The sequence below is a fragment of the Bombina bombina genome, chromosome 2, assembly GCF_027579735.1.
Source record: "Bombina bombina isolate aBomBom1 chromosome 2, aBomBom1.pri, whole genome shotgun sequence".
In the NCBI taxonomy this organism is placed as follows: Eukaryota; Metazoa; Chordata; class Amphibia; order Anura; family Bombinatoridae; genus Bombina; species Bombina bombina.
The window spans coordinates 1,203,524,494-1,203,544,602 of NC_069500.1; the positions used below are offsets into that span (position 1 = coordinate 1,203,524,494).

At 39.7% G+C, this 20,109-nt stretch overlaps 1 protein-coding gene and 1 long non-coding RNA gene across 2 annotated transcripts in view; both read left to right on the forward strand.

Moving 5' to 3' along the window:
- The window catches only part of LOC128650182 (uncharacterized), a 43,832-nt gene extending 25,137 nt beyond the window's left edge, over positions 1-18,695 (forward strand). Inside the window, exon 2 of the long non-coding RNA XR_008400729.1 lies at positions 18,175-18,695. This is a non-coding gene — a long non-coding RNA (uncharacterized LOC128650182). The remainder of the gene's footprint in view (positions 1-18,174) is intronic.
- Positions 1-20,109, forward strand: part of CNOT7 (CCR4-NOT transcription complex subunit 7) — a 132,903-nt gene that overhangs the window by 83,637 nt on the left and 29,157 nt on the right. The window lies entirely within an intron of this gene.

Genomic DNA, 20,109 nt, shown 5'->3' on the forward strand with positions numbered 1-20,109 from the left:
ACTGGGGTAGGCGGAGCCTAGGAGGGATCATGTGACCAGCTTTGCTGGGCTCTTTGCCATTTCCTGTTGGGGAAGAGAATATCCCACAAGTAAGGATGACGCCGTGGACCGGACACACCGTTGGAGAAAGTAATTTATCAGGTAAGCATAAATTCTGTTTTTATGCTATGTGCAGAACATTGCTTTTAACATGCTTTCATTTACATGCTTTCATCTACTTGACTGCAAAGGACTCCAATGCACTTATATATATGCCTATATATGTATATACCTGTAGTTATGTGTTTATAGGTGTATATATGTCTGTAAACACATATATACACACATAAATACATATGTACACACATATAAACACATGCATATTTAGACATGTATATGTATGTATCTCTACTTTAAAGCCCTTTGCATGTTTTTTTTTTTTTTTTTTTTTTCATAACACCTGAGATGTTACAACTTTGAGCCTTTAAAACTTTTTTGTGCAATATTTTTTTCCAATAATTATCAGATAGTGTTGTTATGAGTTAAACTGTACTTTTCAATGTATTTTTGATGTGTTTTGTGACACTTTTTTTTGTTGAGCGTAACAGTTAACCAGAGCTCTAAAGATGCGGTAATCATTCTAGTTTAAAATGTGATTGCGCTCAAGTGTTCAAATTTATTTAAACGTTAATACGAGCTCTCCTTCCGACATGCGCAAAAAAACAGCCGCGATAAACCCAATTTCTCCTATTAAGTGTAGTCAGTCCACGGGTCATCCATTACTTATGGGATTATATCTCCTCCCTAACAGGAAGTCAGGAAGTGCAAGAGGATCACCCAAGCAGAGCTGCTATATAGCTCCTCCCCTCTACGTCATACCCAGTCATTCTCTTGCACCTAACTAAAGATAGGACGTGTGAGAGGACTGTGGTGTGTTAAACGTAGTTTTTATTTCTTCAATCAAAAGTTTGTTATTTTAAACGGCACCGGAGTGTGTTGTTTGTTCTCAGGCAGCATTAGAAGAAGAATCTACCTGAGTTTGTCTATGATCTTAGCGATCGTAACTAAGATCCACTTGCTGTTCTCGGCTATTCTGAGGAGTGAGGTAACTTCAGAACAGGGGATAGCATGCAGGGCCCACCTGCAAGGAGGTATGTGCAGTAAATTATTTTCTAAGGAATGGAATTGACTGAGAAAATACTGCTAATACCGATGTAATGTAAGTGCAGCCTTAAATGCAGTAGTAGCGACTGGTATCAGGCTGATATGCATGTATGTATACTCTGAGGTATTTCTGGGGAATGGAATTTCACTAAGAAAATACTGTCAATATTAAAGTAATATTTGAGCCTGCACTGCAGTGAAAGCGACTAGCAGCAGGCTTATTAATAACACTTCATAATTTTCAATTTTTAAAACGTTTACTGGTATGTTAATCGTTTTTTTCTGAGGTACTTGGTGATAAAACTTTATGGGCATGATTTTTACCACATGGCTGTCGTTTTTTTCTGAATAAAAACAGTTTACTGAGCTTCCCCACTGTTGTAATATGAGTGGGAGGGGCCTATTTTAGCGCTTTATTGCGCAGTAGAAATTTAGTCACAGTCTTCCTATTTCTTCCTCCATGATCCAGGACGTCTACAGAGCCCAGGGGTCTCCAAAACTAGTTTTGAGGGAGGTAATCAGTCACAGCAGACCTGTGACAGTGTGTTTGACTGTGATAAAAACATTTATTATTTCAACTGTTATCCGTTTTGGGTATTAAGGGGTTAATCATCCTTTTGCTGGTGGGTGCAATCCTCTGCTAACTTTATACATTTTCTGTTAAAATTTGGTTGTTTTAACATATTTGGTTCATTGTTAATTCAACTGTGTCACATTTTTATGTTTTCTTAAAAGCGCAGTAGCAATGTGGAGCCCAATAGAAATTTGTGCACTCAATGTATAGATGTTACTTTGAATAAAAGTCAAACTTTATAGGTTAAAAAAATATCACCAGACAACGAGGGGGAAGTTATGCCGACTAACTCTCCTCACGTGTCAGTACCTTCGCCTCCCGCTCAGGAGGTGCGTGATATTGTGGCGCCAAGTACATCAGGGCGGCCCATACAAATCACTTTGCAAGACATGGCTAATGTTATGACTGAAGTACTATCTAAATTGCCAGAATTAAGAGGTAAACGCGATCACTCTGGGGTAAGAACAGAGTGCGCTGATAATAATAGAGCCATGTCTGATACTGCGTCACAATTTGCAGAACATGAGGACGGAGAGCTTCATTCTGTGGGTGACGGATCTGATCCAAGTAAACTGGATTCAGACATTTCAAATTTTAAATTTAAGCTTGAGAACCTCCGTGTATTACTAGTGGAGGTATTAGCGGCTCTGAATGATTGTAACACGGTTGCAATTCCAGAGAAAGTATGTAGGCTGGATAAATATTTTGCAGTACCGGCGTGTACTGACGTTTTTCCTATACCTAAAAGGCTTACAGAAATTGTTAACAAGGAGTGGGATAGACCCTGTGTGCCCTTTTCACCCCCTCCTATATTTAGAAAAACGTTTCCAATAGACGCCACCACACGGGACCTATGGCAGACGGTCCCTAAGGTGGAAGGAGCAGTTTCTACTCTGGCTAAGCGCACCACTATCCCGGTGGAGGATAGCTGTGCTTTTTCAGATCCAATGGATAAAAAGTTAGAGGGTTACCTTAAGAAAATGTTTGTTCAGCAAGGTTTTATATTACAACCCCTTGCATGCATCGCGCCTGTCACTGCTGCGGCGGCATTCTGGTTTGAGTCTCTGGAAGAGACCCTTAGCACAGCTCCATTGGATGAGATTATGAACAAGCTTAAATCCCTTAAGCTAGCTAATTCATTTATTTCTGATGCCGTAGTACACTTAACCAAACTTACGGCTAAGAACTCCGGATTCGCCATTCAAGCGCGTAGAGCGCTGTGGCTTAAATCCTGGTCAGCTGATGTGACTTCTAAATCTAAATTGCTTAATATTCCTTTCAAAGGGCAGACATTATTCGGGCCCGGCTTGAAAGAAATTATCGCTGACATTACTGGAGGTAAGGGCCATGTCCTGCCTCAAGACAGGGCCAAACCAAAGGCTAAACAGTCTAATTTTCGTGCCTTTCGTAACTTCAAGGCAGGAGCAGCATCAACTTCCTCCGCTCCAAGACAGGAAGGAACTGTTGCTCGCTACAGACAGGGCTGGAAACCTAACCAGTCCTGGAACAAGGGCAAGCAGGCCAGAAAACCTGCTGCTGCCCCTCAGACAGCATGAAGTGAGGGCCCCCGATCCGGAAACGGATCTAGTGGGGGGCAGACTTTCTCTCTTCGCCCAGGCTTGGGCAAGAGATGTCCAGGATCCCTGGGCGTTGGAGATCATATCTCAGGGATATCTTTTGGACTTCAAAGCTTCTCCTCCACAAGGGAGATTTCATCTTTCAAGGTTATCAGCAAACCAGATAAAGAAAGAGGCGTTTCTACGCTGTGTACAAGACCTCTTACTAATGGGAGTGATCCACCCAGTTCCGCGGTCGGAACACGGGCAAGGATTCTATTCCAATCTGTTTGTGGTTCCCAAAAAAGAGGGAACCTTCAGACCAATCTTGGACTTAAAGATCCTAAACAAATTCCTAAGAGTTCCATCGTTCAAAATGGAAACTATTCGAACCATCTTACCCATGATCCAAGAGGGTCAGTACATGACCACAGTGGATTTAAAGGATGCCTACCTTCACATACCGATTCACAAGGATCATTACCAGTATCTAAGATTTGCCTTCCTAAACAGGCATTACCAGTTTGTAGCTCTTCCCTCCAAGAATCTTTACAAAGGTTCTGGGCTCTCTTCTAGCGGTACTAAGACCGCGAGGCATAGCGGTAGCTCCGTACCTAGACGACATTCTGATACAAGCGTCAAGTTTCCAAACTGCCAAGTCTCATACAGAGTTAGTTCTGGCATTTCTAAGGTCGCATGGGTGGAAGGTGAACGTAGAAAAGAGTTCTCTATTGCCACTCACAAGAGTTCCCTTTCTAGGGACTCTTATAGATTCTGTAGAAATGAAAATTTCTTTCATGTAATTAGCAAGAGTCCATGAGCTAGTGACGTATGGGATATACATTCCTACCAGGAGGGGCAAAGTTTCCCAAACCTCAAAATGCCTATAAATACACCCCTCACCACACCCACAATTCAGTTTTACAAACTTTGCCTCCTATGGAGGTGGTGAAGTAAGTTTGTGCTAGATTCTACGTTGATATGCGCTCCGCAGCAAGTTGGAGCCCGGTTTTCCTCTCAGCGTGCAGTGAATGTCAGAGGGATGTGAGGAGAGTATTGCCTATTTGAATGCAGTGATCTCCTTCTACGGGGTCTATTTCATAGGTTCTCTGTTATCGGTCGTAGAGATTCATCTCTTACCTCCCTTTTCAGATCGACGATATACTCTTATTTATATACCATTACCTCTGCTGATTTTCATTTCAGTACTGGTTTGGCTTTCTACAAACGTGTAGATGAGTGTCCTGGGGTAAGTAAATCTTATTTTCTGTGACACTCTAAGCTATGGTTGGGCACTTTATTTATAAAGTTCTAAATATATGTATTCAAACATTTATTTGCCTTGACTCAGAATGTTCAACATTCCTTATTTTCAGACAGTCAGTTTCATATTTGGGATAATGCGTTTGAATTAATCATTTTTTCTTACCTTAAAAAATTTGACTTTTTTTCCCTGTGGGCTGTTAGGCTCGCGGGGGCTGAAAATGCTTCATTTTATTGCGTCATTCTTGGCGCAGACTTTTTTGGCGCAAAAAATCTTTTCTGTTTCCGGCGTCATACGTGTCGCCGGAAGTTGCGTCATTTTTTGACGTCCTTTTGCGCCAAAAATGTCGGCGTTCCGGATGTGGCGTCATTTTTGGCGCCAAAAAGCATTTAGGCGCCAAACAATGTGGGCGTATTATTTGGCGCTAAAAAATATGGGCGTCGCTTTTGTCTCCATTATTTCAGTCTGATTTTTTCTTTGCTTCTGGTTACTAGAAGCTTGTTTATTGGCATTTTTTCCCATTCCTGAAACTGTCATTTAAGGAATTTGATCAATTTTGCTTTATATGTTGTTTTTTCTCTTACATATTGCAAGATGTCTCACGTTGCATCTGAGTCAGAAGATACTTCAGGAAAATCGCTGTCTAGTGCTGGAACTACCAAAGCTAAGTGTATCTGCTGTAAACTTTTGGTAGCTATTCCTCCGGCTGTTGTTTGTATTAATTGTCATGACAAACTTGTTAAAGCAGATAATATTTCCTTTAGTAATGTACCATTGCCTGTTGCAGTTCCCTCAACATCTAAGGTGCAGAATGTTCCTGATAACATAAGAGATTTTGTTTCTGAATCCATCAAGAAGGCTATGTCTGTTATTTCTCCTTCTAGTAAACATAAAAAAACTTTTAAAACTTCTCTCTCTACAGATGAATTTTTAAATGAACATCATCATTCTGATTCTGATGACTCTTCTGGTTCAGAGGATTCTGTCTCAGAGATTGATGCTGATAAATCTTCATATTTATTTAAAATGGAATTTATTCGTTCTTTACTTAAAGAAGTACTAATTGCTTTAGAAATAGAGGATTCTGGTCCTCTTGATACTAATTCTAAACGTTTAGATAAGGTGTTTAAATCTCCTGTGGTTATTCCAGAAGTTTTTCCTGTTCCTAATGCTATTTCTGAAGTAATTTCCAGAGAATGGGATAAATTGGGTAATTCATTTACTCCTTCTAAACGTTTTAAGCAATTATATCCTGTGCCGTCTGACAGATTAGAATTTTGGGACAAAATCCCTAAAGTTGATGGGGCTATTTCTACGCTTGCTAAACGTACTACTATTCCTACGTCAGATGGTACTTCGTTTAAAGATCCTTTAGATAGGAAAATTGAATCCTTTCTAAGAAAAGCTTATCTGTGTTCAGGTAATCTTCTTAGACCTGCTATATCTTTGGCTGATGTTGCTGCAGCTTCAACTTTTTGGTTGGAGACTTTAGCGCAACAAGTAACAGATCATGATTCTCATAATATTCTTCTTCTTCTTCAGCATGCTAATAATTTTATCTGTGATGCCATTTTTGATATTATTAGAGTTGATGTCAGGTTTATGTCTCTAGCTATTTTAGCTAGAAGAGCTTTATGGCTTAAAACTTGGAATGCTGATATGGCTTCTAAATCAACTCTACTTTCCATTTCTTTCCAGGGTAACAAATTATTTGGTTCTCAGTTGGATTCCATTATCTCAACTGTTACTGGTGGGAAAGGAACTTTTTTACCACAGGATAAAAAATCTAAGGGTAAAAACAGGGCTAATAATCGTTTTCGTTACTTTCGTTTCAACAAAGAACAAAAGCCTGATCCTTCATCCTCAGGAGCAGTTTCAGTTTGGAAACCATCTCCAGTCTGGAATAAATCCAAGCTTTCTAGAAAGGCAAAGCCTGCTTCTAAGTCCACATGAAGGTGCGGCCCTCATTCCAGCTCAGCTGGTAGGGGGCAGGTTACGTTTTTTCAAAAAAATTTGGATCAATTCTGTTCACAATCTTTGGATTCAGAACATTGTTTCAGAAGGGTACAGAATTGGTTTCAAGATGAGACCTCCTGCAAAGAGATTTTTTCTTTCCCGTGTCCCAGTAAATCCAGTGAAAGCTCAAGCATTTCTGAATTGTGTTTCAGATCTAGAGTTGGCTGGAGTAATTATGCCAGTTCCAGTTCTGGAACAGGGGATGGGGTTTTATTCAAATCTCTTCATTGTACCAAAGAAGGAGAATTCCTTCAGACCAGTTCTGGATCTAAAAATATTGAATCGTTATGTAAGGATACCAACGTTCAAAATGGTAACTGTAAGGACTATCTTGCCTTTTGTTCAGCAAGGGCATTATATGTCCACAATAGATTTACAGGATGCTTATCTGCATATTCCGATTCATCCAGATCATTATCAGTTCCTGAGATTCTCTTTTCTGGACAAGCATTACCAGTTTGTGGCTCTGCCGTTTGGCCTAGCTACAGCTCCAAGAATTTTTACAAAAGTTCTTGGTGCCCTTCTGTCTGTAATCAGAGAACAGGGTATTGTGGTATTTCCTTATTTGGACGATATCTTGGTACTTGCTCAGTCTTTACATTTAGCAGAATCTCATACGAATCGACTTGTGTTGTTTCTTCAAGATCATGGTTGGAGGATCAATTTACCAAAAAGTTCATTGATTCCTCAGACAAGGGTAACTTTTCTGGGTTTCCAGATAGATTCAGTGTCCATGACTCTGTCTTTAACAGACAAGAGACGTCTAAAATTGATTTCAGCTTGTCGAAACCTTCAGTCACAATCATTCCCTTCGGTAGCCTTATGCATGGAAATTCTAGGTCTTATGACTGCTGCATCGGACGCGATCCCCTTTGCTCGTTTTCACATGCGACCTCTTCAGCTCTGTATGCTGAATCAATGGTGCAGGGATTACACAAAGATATCTCAATTAATATCTTTAAAACCGATTGTACGACACTCTCTAACGTGGTGGACAGATCACCATCGTTTAATTCAGGGGGCTTCTTTTGTGCTTCCGACCTGGACTGTAATTTCAACAGATGCAAGTCTCACAGGTTGGGGAGCTGTGTGGGGATCTCTGACGGCACAAGGAGTTTGGGAATCTCAGGAGGTGAGATTACCGATCAATATTTTGGAACTCCGTGCAATTTTCAGAGCTCTTCAGTCTTGGCCTCTTCTGAAGAGAGAATCGTTCATTTGTTTTCAGACAGACAATGTCACAACTGTGGCATACATCAATCATCAAGGAGGGACTCACAGTCCTCTGGCTATGAAAGAAGTATCTCGAATTCTGGTTTGGGCGGAATCCAGCTCCTGTCTAATCTCTGCGGTTCATATCCCGGGTATAGACAATTGGGAAGCGGATTATCTCAGTCGCCAAACGTTACATCCGGGCGAATGGTCTCTTCACCCAGAGGTATTTCTTCAGATTGTTCAAATGTGGGGACTTCCAGAAATAGATCTGATGGCCTCTCATCTAAACAAGAAACTTCCCAGGTATCTGTCCAGATCCAGGGATCCTCAAGCGGAAGCAGTGGATGCATTGTCACTTCCTTGGAAGTATCATCCTGCCTATATCTTTCCGCCTCTAGTTCTTCTTCCAAGAGTAATCTCCAAGATTCTGAAGGAATGCTCGTTTGTTCTGCTGGTAGCTCCGGCATGGCCTCACAGGTTTTGGTATGCGGATCTTGTCCGGATGGCCTCTTGCCATCCGTGGACTCTTCCGCTACGACCAGACCTTCTGTCGCAAGGTCCTTTTTTCCATCAGGATCTCAAATCCTTAAATTTAAAGGTATGGAGATTGAACGCTTGATTCTTAGTCAAAGAGGTTTCTCTGACTCTGTGATTAATACTATGTTACAGGCTCGTAAATCTGTATCCAGAGAGATATATTATAGAGTCTGGAAGACTTATATTTCTTGGTGTCTTTCTCATCATTTTTCTTGGCATTCTTTTAGAATTCCAAGAATTTTACAGTTTCTTCAGGATGGTTTAGATAAAGGTTTGTCCGCAAGTTCCTTGAAAGGACAAATCTCTGCTCTTTCTGTTCTTTTTCACAGAAAGATTGCTAATCTTCCTGATATTCATTGTTTTGTACAAGCTTTGGTTCGTATAAAACCTGTCATTAAGTCAATTTCTCCTCCTTGGAGTTTGAATTTGGTTCTAGGGGCTCTTCAAGCTCCTCCGTTTGAACCTATGCATTCATTGGACATTAAATTACTTTCTTGGAAAGTTTTGTTCCTTTTGGCAATCTCTTCTGTGAGTCTCCTTTTCTGATTTTTCATCAGGATAAGGCAGTGTTGCGAACTTCTTTTGAATTTTTACCTAAAGTTGTGAATTCCAACAACATTAGTAGAGAAATTGTGATTCCTTCATTATGTCCTAATCCTAAGAATTCTAAGGAGAAATCGTTACATTCTTTGGATGTTGTTAGAGCTTTGAAATATTATGTTGCAGCTACTAAGTCTTTCCGAAAGACTTCTAGTTTATTTGTTATCTTTTCCGGTTCTAGAAAAGGCCAGAAAGCTTCTGCCATTTCTTTGGCATCTTGGTTGAAATCTTTAATTCATCTTGCCTATGTTGAGTCGGGTAAAACTCCGCCTCAAAGGATTACAGCTCATTCTACTAGGTCAGTTTCTACTTCCTGGGCGTTTAGGAATGAAGCTTCGATTGATCAGATTTGCAAAGCAGCAACTTGGTCCTCTTTGCATACTTTTACTAAATTCTACCATTTTGATGTATTTTCTTCTTCTGAAGCAGTTTTTGGTAGAAAAGTACTTCAGGCAGCGGTTTCAGTTTGAATCTTCTGCTTATGTTTTTCATTAAACTTTATTTTGGGTGTGGATTATTTTCAGCAGGAATTGGCTGTCTTTATTTTATCCCTCCCTCTCTAGTGACTTTTGCGTGGAAAGATCCACATCTTGGGTAATCATTATCCCATACGTCACTAGCTCATGGACTCTTGCTAATTACATGAAAGAAAACATAATTTATGTAAGAACTTACCTGATAAATTCATTTCTTTCATATTAGCAAGAGTCCATGAGGCCCACCCTTTTTTGTGGTGGTTATGATTTTTGTATAAAGCACAATTATTCCAATTCCTTATTTTATATGCTTTCGCACTTTTTTATCACCCCACTTCTTGGCTATTCGTTAAACTGAATTGTGGGTGTGGTGAGGGGTGTATTTATAGGCATTTTGAGGTTTGGGAAACTTTGCCCCTCCTGGTAGGAATGTATATCCCATACGTCACTAGCTCATGGACTCTTGCTAATATGAAAGAAATGAATTTATCAGGTAAGTTCTTACATAAATTATGTTTTACCTGACTGAGGACAGGTTATCAAAACTTCTAAATGCTTGCCGTGTCCTTCATTCCATTCAACACCTGTCAGTAGCTCAGTGCATGGAGGTAATCGGCTTAATGGTAGCGGCAATGGACATAGTACCATTTGCGCGCCTGCATCTCAGACCGCTGCAATTGTGCATGCTAAATCAGTGGAATGGGGATTACTCAGATTTGTCCCCTCTGCTAAATCTGGATCAAGAGACCAGAGATTCTCTTCTATGGTGGCTTTCTCGGCCACATCTGTCCAAGGGGATGCCCTTCCGCAGGCCAGATTGGACGATTGTAACAACGGACGCCAGCCTTCTAGGTTGGGGCGCAGTCTGGAATTCCCTGAAGGCTCAGGGATCATGGACTCAGGAGGAGAGACTCCTTCCAATAAACATTCTGGAATTAAGAGCAATTTTCAATGCTCTTCTGGCTTGGCCTCAGTTAGCAACTCTGAGGTTCATCAGGTTTCAGTCGGACAACATCACGACTGTGGCTTACATCAACCATCAAGGAGGAACAAGGAGTTCCCTAGCGATGATGGAAGTCTCAAAGATAATTCGCTGGGCAGAGTCTCACTCTTGCCACCTGTCAGCGATCCACATCCCAGGCGTGGAGAACTGGGAGGCTGATTTTCTAAGTCGCCAGACCTTTCATCCGGGGGAGTGGGAACTTCATCCGGAGGTGTTTGCCCAACTACTTCATCTTTGGGGCAAACCAAGGACTTCCTTGTTACGGATCCAGGTCCAGGGACCCGGGAGCGGTACTGATAGATGCTCTGACAGCACCTTGGTTCTTCAACATGGCTTATGTGTTTCCACCTTTCCCGATGCTTCCTCGATTGATTGCCAGGATCAAACAGGAGAGAGCATCAGTGATTCTAATAGCGCCTGCGTGGCCACGCAGGACCTGGTATGCAGATCTAGTGGACATGTCGTCCTGTCCACCATGGTCTCTGCCTCTGAGACAGGACCTTCTGATTCAGGGTCCTTTCAAACATCCAAATCTAATTTCTCTGAGGCTGACTGCATGGAGATTGAACGCTTGATTCTATCAAAGCGTGGATTCTCAGAGTCAGTGATTGATACCTTAATACAGGCTAGGAAACCTGTTACCAGGAAAATTTACCATAAAATATGGCGTAAATACTTATATTGGTGCGAATCCAAGAGTTACTCATGGAGTAAGGTTAGGATTCCTAGGATATTGTCTTTTCTACAAGAAGGTTTAGAAAAGGGTTTATCTGCTAGTTCGTTAAAGGGACAGATTTCAGCTCTGTCTATCCTTTTACACAAACGTCTGGCAGAAGTTCCAGACGTTCAGGCTTTTTGTCAGGCTTTGACTAGGATTAAGCCTGTGTTTAAGACTGTTGCTCCGCCGTGGAGCTTAAACTTAGTTCTTAACGTTCTGCATGGTGTTCCGTTTGAACCCCTTCATTCCATCGATATCAAGCTGTTATCTTGGAAAGTTCTGTTTTTAATGGCTATTTCCTCGGCTCGAAGAGTCTCTGAGTTATCGGCCTTACATTGTGATTCTCCTTATCTGATTTTTCATTCAGACAAGGTAGTTCTGCGTACTAAACCTGGGTTCTTACCTAAGGTAGTCACTAACAAGAATATCAATCAAGAGATTGTTGTTCCATCATTGTGCCCTAACCCTTCTTCAAAGAAGGAACGACTTTTGCACAATCTGGATGTCGTCCGTGCCCTGAAATTTTATTTGCAGGCAACTAAAGATTTTCGTCAAACTTCTTCCCTGTTTGTCGTTTATTCTGGACAGAGGAGAGGTCAAAAAGCTTCGGCTACCTCTCTCTCTTTTTGGCTTCGTAGCATAATACGTTTAGCCTATGAGACTGCTGGACAGCAGCCTCCTGAAAGGATTACAGCTCATTCTACTAGAGCTGTGGCTTCCACTTGGGCCTTTAAGAATGAGGCCTCTGTTGAACAGATTTGCAAGGCTGCAACTTGGTCTTCACTTCACACTTTTTCAAAATTTTACAAATTTGACACTTTTGCTTCTTCGGAGGCTGTTTTTGGGAGAAAGGTGCTACAGGCAGTGGTTCCTTCCGTGTAAAGATCCTGCCTGTCCCTCCCGTCATCCGTGTACTTTTAGCTTTGGTATTGGTATTGGTATCCCTATAGTTTCTCCTTTCTCGTATGGTTTTGGTCGAATGACTGGATATGACGTAGAGGGGAGGAGCTATATAGCAGCTCTGCTTGGGTGATCCTCTTGCACTTCCTGACTTCCTGTTAGGGAGGAGATATAATCCCATAAGTAATGGATGACTCGTGGACTGACTACACTACAGGAGAAATGAATTTATCAGGTAAGCATAAATTATATTTTTGCTCACGCAAAACAGTTAGCACGCCACTCGTAATCTAGCCCTTATTCCCTTAAATTTGTTCATATTTGTTCTTTTTATAAAGAAACTTTGTTTATTTTAGAGGTTAGGTTCCTAAAGTAGCTGGACCCAATCTGGTTAAAGGGATAGTAAACCCAAATTTTTTTTTTTTACTTATTAAATACTTCTTAAAATAATAAATACATTTGCAATTGGTACCTTTGTAAAGTTTTCTTTCTTTTTTTTGTAATTTGAATTTGAAACTTAGTACTGCGCCAAATTCATTTTCTAAGCATTATATGGGGCCTGTTATGATGTTCTACCTAGGTAGAAACATTATGGTGGCCCGCATGCGCATTAAAACTATTTTATAAGCAACACATGCGCACTGCGCAGACTCGCCCCCGGTCTCCTGACAGAAGCATAAATTCTTTGACACCGGCATCAAGAGAGTCACGCATTGAGTGCAAATCATCGCTTGCAAATGAGGGGAAGAGACATTTATTAGAGCAGCATGTATACTAGAATTTTTCCCTGCCTGTGATGAAGTCCATCTGTGTTTTAGACGTTAACTACGGCAGTGAGTTTGAGAGCTATGTTTAACTGTCGGGCTCATCTTCACCCCTCCCTCTGGCTGTGTTTGCTTGATTAGTGACGGTGAGGGCTCCGTTTCCACATAAAAGCAAACACAGCCAGAGGGAGGGGGAAGATGAGCCCGACAGTTAAATAAACATAGCTCTCAAACTCACTGCCGTAGTTAACGTCTAAAACACATATGGACTTAATCACAAGCAGGGAAGAATTCTAGTATACACGCTGCTCTCCTTAGTGCAGCAGGGATAAAGTGTAGCACAGAAGCAGCTTATAAAGTCTTGCAGCACAGCTCTCATACGTGAGTAATATAGAACCTGTTTATATTGTTCCCTGTCTCCGGTGTGAAGCTGCCCTTTCAACCAATAGGATAACTAAGCTGTGAACAGCTGTGCTTCAACGTCAGTACTGCGCATGCGATGCTGACTGAATGTATTATTTAAATTAAGGGGCCCAGCAGCTTTACCATTGGATGGGGGGCGGATGCTGGATTATATGAGCCATGCCTCATTTTAAGGGCTGTCATTATCACACATTTCATGACAATTTAACCTTTAAAATTAAGGTATGTGAAAGCTTAATTTAATAAAAAAAACTATTTTAAATTACTACAGTTATCATAGTAATTATAATAATATAGTTTAATTCGTTTCACATGGGAATCAATTTCTAACCCTTTAACTGTTAACATACTGTTTTTATACCTACGGTTAAATGTACTTATGTATCTTCCATAGGAAGGTTTTTAAAGCAAGCTTTACTACTGATGTGGCTGCTGCGTCTTCCTTTTGATTAATCTTTTTGGACAGTTTTCTGACGACTCTGATAGTGAAAATGTTTAAAACTTTTTGGAGGTGCTCGTATGTGCTAATGCTTTTATTTGTGATACTATTTTGTCATCAAGCTTTATGCTAAAGTATGTCTTTAGCAGTACTTTCTAAATGGGCTTTATGATTGTCTTGGTCTGCTGATATGGTTTCCAAATCTAGGCTTTTATCTTTCTTTTAAGGGAAAGATGTTATTTGGTTCTGGTTTGGATTCTATTATCTCTGTGATGGAAGATAAAGGAGCTCAGGACTAGAAGTCCAAGATTAAATTTTAAACTCCTAATAGTTTTTGTCTCTTTTGCCAGAATAGGGCACAGAAATCCGATTCCTCCACACAATGTTGACATAAGTTCATATTTTATAAATATTTGTTACTAAGGTGTTTTACTGTATCTACAAAAGTGTTAAGGATTTTTAAGTATTTTTTTAGACCGGTGTCTAAGTGTATATAGAATGTGTATAATAAAAAAATATGTGATTTGGAGTACTTTAATATAAAATGCCAGACTACCGCAAGGCGCCACCTCATCATAATCGTTTTGTCTAGTATTTGTTTCTGTTGCTTGGTGGGAAGCACAGAGATTGAGGATGGGCTAATCGGGTTTCACTTAGGGTTGTCTATATATTGTGTGTACATGTTAAACCTTCAGTCTCTTTCTTTTCCTCTTTGTGTGGAGGTGTTCTCACATTTGCGGCTTTGAATGCTATTCCATTTGTTCGCTTCCTCATGAGGCCTCCTAAGCTTTGTATTCTTCGGCAGTGGTGCAGAGATCATACTTTGTTATCTCAAAGGATTAATTTAGATTTCAGAGCAAGCCAGTCTCTGTCTTATTAGCAGGGGACTTCTTTTGTTCGTCCGACTTGATCTGTAATCTGTACAGATGCAAGTCTTGCAGGGTGGGGTACCATCTGGAGGTCTAAGAAAGTGCAAGAAGTTTTTGGTCTCCTCGGGAGCAACGTTTCCTATTAATGTATTAGAACGTGCAATTTTCAGAGGCTTTTCAGAGTTGGTCTCTGTTAGAAAGGCAGTCTTATTTCAGATAGATTGTTTCAGTAGTACCATATGTCAATCTTCAAAGGGAGAACTCACAATTCCCTAGCCATGAGGAAAATATTGCAAATTCTTTCCTGGACTCACACAATACCGGTATTGGCGCCCAGCGGCTAATGGAGGAGACATGTCAAATGATGAAGTAAAGCCGGTATAGCCCAATGTTATGATTCGGATCAGGCGGCGAAAAAGGTCCCAGGGAAGTAATAGTGGAACCCAACACAGCACAGTATCCGATGGAGTCGGCCGCTGCCCGCAATTATAGGTGGGTATTTTCAAACAGACACCAAGGCGGAGAAAGGCTGGAAAAGAATAAAAACCGGTGCAGCCCGTCTCAAGCGTAAAAACATTTAATACGGTAAGTGCTCACACATCTAAATGGCAACTTACAAATGATAAAAACAGGCATAGCAATAATTGCACATTGGAGTATGCATACGCCCCAGTCTTTCCGCAAACTTGATCATAAATACCGAGCACTTCCTCCACCTCAGTCGATTAAATACCAAGTCTGGAGTTGGATGCCACAGGTTATTACGAAGCCGGTCAGGGGTGTAGAATCACTTACTCTTGAGAAAGTCTGAGCGTTCTCAGACGAAACGTGCGTAGAGAGAGGACACGCTGTCTGTACACCCCTGACCGGCTTCGTAATAACCTGTGGCGTCCAACTCCAGACTTGGTATTTAATCGATTGAGGTGGTGGAAGCGCTCGGTATTTATGATCAAGTTTGCCAAAAGACTGGGGTGTATGCATATTCCAATGTGCATTTATTGATGTGCTTTTTATCGTTTGTAAGTTGCCTTTTAGCTGTGTGTGCACTTACCGTATTAAATGTTTTTACTCTTGAGTCGGGCTACGCCTGTTTTTATTCTTTTTCAAATTCTTTCCTGGACAGCAGTCAATTGTTATCAAATGTCTATTTATATTCCTGGAGTAGACATCTGGGAAACAGTTTTTCTCAGTTGTTAGTCCTTGCATTGAGGAGAGTGGTCTCTTAATCTGTATGTCTTTGATCAGATAGTGGATCTCTGGGGCTTCCCATAGATAGATATGATGGTCTCTTGGTTGAAATTCTAACTTCCCAGATACTGTGGGAGGGCCATGGAGCATCAATTTGTGAATGCTTTGGTTGTTCTGTGAGCATTTCGACTAGCTTATGTTTTATTAGTTCTTTATTGGTTCTTATTTCCAGGGTTATTGTCAGAATCAGACTAGAGGGAGCGCCAATTATTCTAATTGCTCCAGTTTACTCTTGTAGAGTTTGGTATGGGAATCTAGTTCAGATGTCCAGATGCCCTCTTTGGTCGCTTCCTTTGTATCCAGACCTTCAGTCTCAATGTCTATTTTCTCGTACAGGTCTCAAACCTCTAAGCTTGATGGCATGGAGATTGAACAAATAGTTCTTTAGCAGAGAGGGTTCTCTAGTTCTGTTATTGAGACTCTGATACAGGTTTGTCAGCCTGTGTCCAGGAAGATTTATTATAAGGTTTAAAGGACCTTTATTTCTTGGTGTAAGGATCATGGTTTGTCCTTGCATTCTTTTACAATTCCTAGTATTTTGCAGTTTTTGCAGGATGATTTGCATGAGGGTTTATCCGCCAGTTCTTTTTAAGGGTCAGATTTCAGCTCTTTCAGTTATTTTCCTCTGGAAGATTGCTAATCTTCCAGATATTCATAATTTTGTTCAGGCTAGTGTTAAGCCTGTAGTTAAACAACTTTTCTCCTCCTTGGAGACTTATCTTGGTTTTGAAGACTCCTCTTTTTGAGCCTATGCATAAGATTTTGTTTCTCTTGTCTATTTTTTCTGCTAGAAGAGTTTCTGAGTTACCTGTTCTTTAAATTGATCATCTTTGTCATATTTTATTTTATGTATAAGGCGAGGTTTTTTTTTGCATATTTTGGATGTTGTTAAAGCATTGATATATTATGTTGATGCTACTTTAGTTTTCTGACAAAATTCTAGCGTATCTGTTCTCTTTTCTGATTCCAGGAAAGGGCAGAAAGCCGCTGACATTTGTCTTCTTGGTTGAGACTTCTGATCCATAATTATTTTCGGGGGGCAGATCAGCCTCCACCTTAATGGATTTCTGTTCATTCTACTAGATCAGTTGCCATTTCTTGGCCTTTTAAGAATGAGGCTTAAGTTGTTTTTTGCTTCTTCTGTGGTTGCCGTTGGTAGGAAATCCCTTCAGGCAGTTGTCTCAGGATTATTGATTCTTTATTATTTGTTCAATGTGTTGTTTTGCCCTTTTTTGGGTTCTTTTTGGGTTGTGGATTTAGCTTTTAAAAGAAAAAAAGATGTTTCATGACTAGTTGGCTCCACAACTTGGTTATTAGTTCCCAGGAGTAATGGTTCATGGACTCTCTGACCCCCTGTATGAAAGAAAGCAATTTATGCTTACCTGATAAATTCATTTCTTTCATAGTTCTGAGAGTCCACAAGACCCCACCCGCTGTTTTCTTTTCTTGTGCACATCTTTTTTCCCCTACTCCTATGTTTTTGCTTATTAGTTTTCCTATCCACAACAGTGAGTGGTGCTATGTTTAGCCAGAAATAATGTTGCCCGGTTTCAAGTGATGATGTAGCGTGTGGGGGTTTATGTTATCAGGCCTTGTGCGCAGAGAGGCTGCTTGCTGCCTTGTTTCTGTCCTATCTCCCTGTTACTCCTGTGTGGATTAATTCAAGTAAGTGGAACGCAAATATATGAGGTATTTGGATCTGGTTTCTTCCTTTAAGTTGTGCTCAATGTGCTGCCTTATTTGCAGATGGAGTCTTGAGGTGTCTTTGCCCAAGGAAATAAGGCGAGATTGTTGTTTTTTGGGCTGCATTCTTTCTCTATGCTTAATTTTTTTATATACTTATTTTCCCCTTTCTCTTTTCTGTCTTGCAGACCTGAGCCTAAATCTGATTTTTGGCCAAATCCTGTGTTTTGTACAATAAACCTGCTTATGAAGATAAAAAACCTTTGCTGTAAATATATTGGTCACGTTTTTGGAGGACTGTTTGCACCAAATCTAAGGCCTGTTGAACTGGAATATGTGCCTATGCAAAAATATAATGCATCTGAAACTGAATATTTTTTGGAGCATGATATATGTTTTTATGGGATCCTGTATCTGCCAGTCAGTTATTTCTTTAAAGAATATGTTAAGTGAAAAGCAGCTTGTAATTCCTGATAAAATATGTGTGTCTTATCCATTGTTCAAGTATATTTTGGGCTTCTCTGACTCTCCCCTTAAATTAGATGCTCCAATTACACGCCTTTCTAGAGGGCTTACGTGATGCTATGGATAAAAGAATGAAAAGTAATCTTACAAAAACCTTTCACGTGATATGTTTCACCCTATATGTCATGTTTTCAGCTACTAAAGCTGCTGTATGGAGGGTCTCAACTTTTGAAAACGCATTTTCTCATACTAATGAAGAGAAATTTGTCTTTTTATTTCAGATATTCGGCAGCTCCTGACTTTTTATTTAGAGGTTATGCATGGTATGTTAGTTAAATGCCAGAGGTATTCTTGAATCTTCCATTTGATACAGCTATGCATTTTAGCGGGGGGGAAATAGAAGATTTGATTGCCAAGAGGACTAGTGGCAAAAGTCCTTTTCTTCATCAAACTGCCAGCATAAAGTTACTTCAGACAGAAATTCTTCCATGAAGGAGTCCTTTTATATGCAAAAAAGTCTAAGTCATCTTCTCGAGGTATATGACGTTGTAGGACCATCTCCACTTTATCTTCAAAGCCGCAATGATAGTTTGAGTGCTCAGGGCATTCCTGTGTGGACACATCTTTATTACTTTTTTCACAATGATGATACGATCTGACATCTATCAAGCAGCATTCTGGAAATCTCATATATTTGAATCTCATTATACATAGGATGTGATGTAATCATATTTGTCAAAGTTTTGGTCAATACATTCTAAATTCTGTCGTTTCTTAATAAACTATGTATTTTTGCAAGAAATGTTTTGGTGTGTTTTTTTATTCCCATTCCCTAGATTGTATTATGTATACTGATTAGTAATTTTCTCCCCTGGCAAGTACTGGATAGGTTGGGCCAAGATAGTTAAAAATTAAAACATTAAATACAGACATTTATTTATATTGGCCTATAACCTAGACAGTACCTACCAGGGTTCCCACCCTCTGCTGTCTCTGTTTGTCTTATGAGTTTCAGAACTAGTAATGGAGGGAGCTTGGGTAGCATTTTTATGGGTTAAAGGGGGGCGTGGGTAAGTATTGTCAAGGGTATAGGCCATGATATAGAAATTTCTGTATTTGATGTTTTAATTTTTTTAAATTATCAGACAGTAATTAAACTCAAACTGGAATCTCACACATTAAAAATAAAGTCTAATTCCAAGTTTTATGAAAAGTATAAAATAAAAAGAAATAAAAGAAATAATTCTCAGTGTGTTGCACTGATGTGGTCTATGAGAAGGTAACACATCTTTTGGTGCTACTCCTCTTCACACTGCTTGTCACCTTTTTTTTTTTTTTTTTGTCTGAGTCAGCTTTGCTATGTATTGCTGTAATAGAGCGTCTAAGACAATAAATCAGTAAAACAATAGTGCTAGTAACAGAGCCGTGCTGTATAAAAGTTAAAGAAAAATCCGTTGGAAAATAATTAAAATGAGAAAAATAAAGGACCCATAACTGTCAAACCATTGTCTGTGACAAATGTAAAATGTTAAAGTGATGGTACATTTCAGACTTTAAGAATGCTTCAATTAAAAATATATTGGTGTACAAGCAAAACCACATTTTTTTTTTTTTAAAGTATATATATGTATGTGTAACTTGTTGTCCAGGCCAGGTATAAACCGCGGATTCCCTGCAATAGTTAATAAATCAGAGATAAAAGGATTACATTTTAAGGTGGTCCGAATAGCTTGCCAAGCTAAGATGATATGGAATATGGTATATTTTTTCTTAATCTTATTTAGAATACATTTTTTAGGGCAGTGCAATAAGGAGCTTAAAGGATTACTTTCTGTTATAAATTTTAAGCTAAACAACTAACATATTAAAGTTAATAAACATTAATTAAAACCTACTGACCTATATTTTCTCCAAAACGAAGTTTCATAACGTTATAAAAGTTATATCTTTTATTCGCCGATGATGTCACGTTATCCTGCTCACTATTTTCAGCACTGAATGTTCAAAATACTTAAACCAATAACTTTGTGTTTAAAGCGTCATTTTGAAACCTAGGTATTGTAAACGGATTGGTACAGAGCAAAGGATACCCACGGAGTGGGTTTGGAAAACAATTAAATTTTCAGACAAGATTTCTGATATACGGTAGAGATATGTTAATGAAATGCTATTGATAAAAAGCGTATTTGGGGTAGTTAGTTACTAACAGGCATAGA